Source organism: Mus pahari, chromosome 8, assembly GCF_900095145.1.
Source record: "Mus pahari chromosome 8, PAHARI_EIJ_v1.1, whole genome shotgun sequence".
Lineage (NCBI taxonomy): Eukaryota > Metazoa > Chordata > Mammalia > Rodentia > Muridae > Mus > Mus pahari.
Genome location: NC_034597.1, coordinates 101377419 through 101382303, shown reverse-complemented (window position 1 = coordinate 101382303; position 4885 = coordinate 101377419).

Genomic DNA, 4885 nt, shown 5'->3' with positions numbered 1-4885 from the left:
AACTAACCAGTACCCCCTGAGCTCGAGTCTCTAGCTGCATAAGTAGCTGAGGATTGTGTAGTAGGCCATCATGGGGAGGAGAGGCCCCTTTGTCTTGTAAACTTTATATGACCCAGCATGTGGGAAGACCAGGGCCAGGTAGTTGGTTGTGGGTGGGTAGGGGATCACAGGCGGGGGCGGGGGGTATAGGGAACTTTCGGGACAGGATTTGAAATCTAAAGAAAATAATAATAAATAAAAAATAGATAAATAAATATTACTTTGATCATGAAAAAATAAAAATACTGGTTATCCAGCTTGTTTATGAAGACAAGCAATCCATGAATTGAACGTAAACAAAATTATCTAAAACGCAGGCTCATTAGTGATAGAGATGCAATAGGGGCCATAGGCACCTTTAGAAAACAGCAACTCCATAGTCAGATGAACATGTGAGCAGGCTGTATCTCTGTAGCTTTGAAGCCATGCTTGCTTGAAGAGAGTTAATGAGACATTCACAGAAGATAGCCATGCTCAGAACACATGACTGGGCCTCTAAATTAGTTAAGGACCACATCCCTCTATTTATACATTTTCACTTGTCTATGTGTTCAACTTCCTTGCATATCCTAGCACTCATTGAAAAGTAAGGCTTACTCAGAGGGTGATAATGGGATTGCAAGGTGGTACAGCACTGTGGAAATCAGCCTGGTGGTTTCTCAGAAAATTGGATATAGTATTAACTAAGGACCCAGCCATACCACTCCTGGGTATATATCCCCCCAAAATACTCCAACATTTAACAAGGACACATGCTCCATTATGTTCATAGCAACCTATTTATAATAGCCAGAAGCCAGAAAGAACCCAGACATCCTTCAATAGAAGAACAGATACAGAAAATATGGTATATTTTGGAGTACTACTCAGCTATTAAAAACAATGACTGAAGGAATTCTTAGGCAAATAGATGTAACTAGAAAATATCATCCTGAGTGAGGTAACCCAATCACAAAAGAGCACACTTGGTATGCACTCACTGATAAGAGGATATTATCCCAAAAGGCTCAGAATACCCAAGATAAAATTCACAGTCCACACCCACCACTCCAGCCACATATATAACAGAGAATGGCCTTGTTGGGTGTCATGGAGAAGAGAGGTCCTTGGTCCTGTGAAGGCTAGATGGCCCTGTGTAGGGGAATGCCAGGGTGGGAAGGAGCAAGTGGATGGGTGGGTCAGGAACACCCTCGTAGAAGCAGGGGTAGGGGGATGGGATAGAGAGTTTCTGTGGGGGACCCAGAAAGGGGATAACAATTGAAAGGAGAATAAAGAAAATATCCAATAAAAAAAGTAAGTGTTCCAAGGGGAAAATAAAAGGTAAAAACAAGGAGTAAAGTGTGATAGTATACACAAATTTTAGGTATAAAAATGATAGCTAAGAAAGGCACTGGTGTAGGTGAAGATTTCACAGAAATAATGACAATTTGATAACCCAACTACCACATAATAAATGCGCTTAGTCTGGGCAATTGTGGCACATGCCTTTAATCCCAGCATTTGGAGGCAGAGGCAGGTGGATTTCTGAGTTTGAGGCCAGCCTGGTCTACAGTGAGAGTTTCAGGACAGCCAGGGTTATACAGAGAAACCCTGTCTTGAAAAACAAAACAAAACAAAACAAAACAAACAAACAAACAAAAAAGTTGCTCAGGATTAATTACCAGTGCAAAAGTCGATGTTCAATGGTATGAAATCATGTTGGGCTTTATGAAAATAAACAAATAAACAAAAAACAAGATGCTTGTTTTAGGCTAGAACATATGTGGTAAAGAAAGAATGGATTAGGTTAGCTGAACAGGTGTTTACACTGTTAACAAGTAAGACGACATTCTAATTGCTCAATATCTTTGATTTTCTCATATGCCATCTTAACACAGCATAAGGCACATTATCTAAGTATTATTTCCACAAAACATAAATCTATAAAACTGGCCTAGTGTCTGATGCCTGTTGACACTCCAGTATGTACAACAGCTTTCAGTAGCAAGACAATAATGAAAGCATCACTGAACTTCAGAGACTCAAAAGAAAGACTCACAAATGGTTTAAAATTGGATAAAATGAAGAAATAGAGATGTAAAGAGATGATATTTCCATTTTAGAATATTATTCTGGGTAGGGTTCAAAATCTGAATTAAAAGGGCCTGATGCTGTCATCAGGGGTAATTTATTGGTGCAAAATAGAAATTGTTTCCCCTAAAATAATGGATGTAATAATTGTGATCAGAGAGGACGCTTGATGCAAATCAAGAGACAGGACCATTAGTATTGGTGACAAGTTAAAAGGGAGAATTTAGAAATATCAAATTGCCAGTCTCAACTTTTACTGAAAAAAAAAAAAAAAACAAGGTAAATTATAAAGAAATTTAAATTAAAATAGTATTATATTAACATATTTCATGATTTTTATCCTATGATGATATGCAGAGGAAATGATTCCCAGCTTCCTAAAACAAGTCATTATCAAGTTTAACAAAAACTGGTGTCAAAGAGAGAGGGGGTGGTCTGTGGTACCTAACTTGAAAGGGGACTGAAGTTCACGTTTGAATGGTTAATATTTAACAAATATTTCTTTCCATTGACTGTATGAAGACGCTCAGATCTTGAAAAACCAGAAGCTCTTTCATCTGGGCATTACCTGAAGATCCAAGGCAGCTACCTGCATAGAACCTTGAAAGCTATAACAAAAACACAGGCTAGGGGACAGTATGGCATAAAGCTCACTATTACAATAGAGAGTTTTGAGAAATCTGCTGCTACCAAATAGTATCAGTGCCTCTTCTAAGAAGGAGTGTCCATTGAAGAACTTTGGGTGAAGGTTGTGGAGGATATTGCTTACATTTTACATGATTAAAAACTATAGTTTGTTAGATTTGGAGCAATCAATAATGCATGTCTTCATAATGTTTAACATAAAAAATTATGGAAATGAGTACTAATCAGTAATAATTTGAGCTCTATCTGAGAAGGTAATAAGAGAAAATAAAGCCATGGAAAGCATGAAGTTCTCTGGTAGGAATGCATTTAGACCAGAGTTATCAATTTCATGACCATTAACATACAGAGAAATAAAATATTAGAAATGATTCAGGACTTAGGAATATAGATTTAGACATTTGAAGAGCAAAGGAAAAGACTCAGAATATTTTTCTTATGTGTAAGAAAGAGATAAACCCAGACAGTTCTGACAGCAGAACTGAAGTCTTCTAGCTGTGCCAGGCAGGCATAAACTTTTAAAGAAAAGGGGGAGCAGAAAACAAGGATGGCTGGGGACAGAAAAGAATCCCAAATGGGAAAACATAGTTTCACTTGCAAGTAAGAAATAATTGACACTTAAACACATTTAGACAGAAATGTATTATTTGAATTTAATGCTACAATGAGTGCCGTTTTCTTTAATGGTTTGAGCTGCCCTATCATTCCGAATAAATACGATTTCACGTGCTAAGAATGGGAAGCAGAGGACTTTTCCTCATCGACTTTATATTTGATTAAAAAAACAAAACAAAACAAAACAAAACAAAAAAACAGATCAGAGAATCCCTTATAATTATTGAGAAATAGGACTTCAGTTTGAACCCATTTCAGTAGAGCTTAAGGGGCAGGGGTCAATGGAAGAGGTCTGAGCTGCTATGAAGTATAATGTGCTATTTGACCTATATGACATAGAAGTTCCAAAGATTAATTATTCAGTGGACATGGGCTTGCTCACTGACATCTTTTTCACATGCCACTAAAAAAGCATGTGGAGAAAAACCTGGTATCTCACAACAAAACCATGTACTTCATTGCACAAATCCAAAATCTCTTGAAAGCAATGATGTCTGGTGGAGGCCAAGCATTAATGGATGGTCATCAATTCTAATGATGACAGAAGTTATCTGTATCTTTATTAGAATAATGCATCCTAAAAGCAAGCCCAAGCATAATTGGAATTGAAAATAATTATATAAATATGTGGTCGAGGTTTCAGAGCATTTGTCTTTTGAAATGAGATCTCTTTTACAACTTCAATTTATGGATGCAAGATACAGATTTCATATAAAAATCACCATGAGGTGGTAATTGTATATCTTCACCAATGGGTTCGTATACCAATTGTATTATTGGATCTACTTGGAAACTAGGTTGGAAATAAGGTAGTAAATGGGTATGAGCACATTGAAAACCACTAGTTTTCATTTACATAGATATGAGCAATTGAAGAATAAGATGTAGCACATATATTGGAGAACAAGCAAAGAAGTAATACATGGTAGTCACTGAAGATTATTATATTAATGAAATGCTGTTTTAAACAATGAAAATTCAATCAGAATAATGTACTCAATTATTATATACTAAGGCAAAAATTACAAATATATTAATATTATTTTAATGTGATTTCAAATGCACCAATGACTATTAAATAGCTAATTAGTTAGATTCAAACACTTCATTTCATCCGAATACATAGAGACAAATATGTATGAAAATATTCAATGGTTGCTAGTAAGTTTCCATTTAATTCTTAGAAAAATTAAATACAAAAACAAATTTGCTATTTGCTTAAAATTTCATTTTACTCTATTCTGTAACATTCTGCCATATACAACATAAAAGATAAAATGGAAGCTAGGTATCAGAAAGAACAAAAATAATTTTATGTCTACAATCACATACAAATCCTATGAGTAAATTGGCATACTACCAAGACATCAACAATATACAATGGAGATATATACTTTATTTATTTATTTATTTATTTATTTATCTTCTTCTTCTTCTTCTTCTTCTTCTTCTTCTTCTTCTTATTATTATTATTATTATTATTATTATTATTATTTTCTTTATTTACATTTCAAAT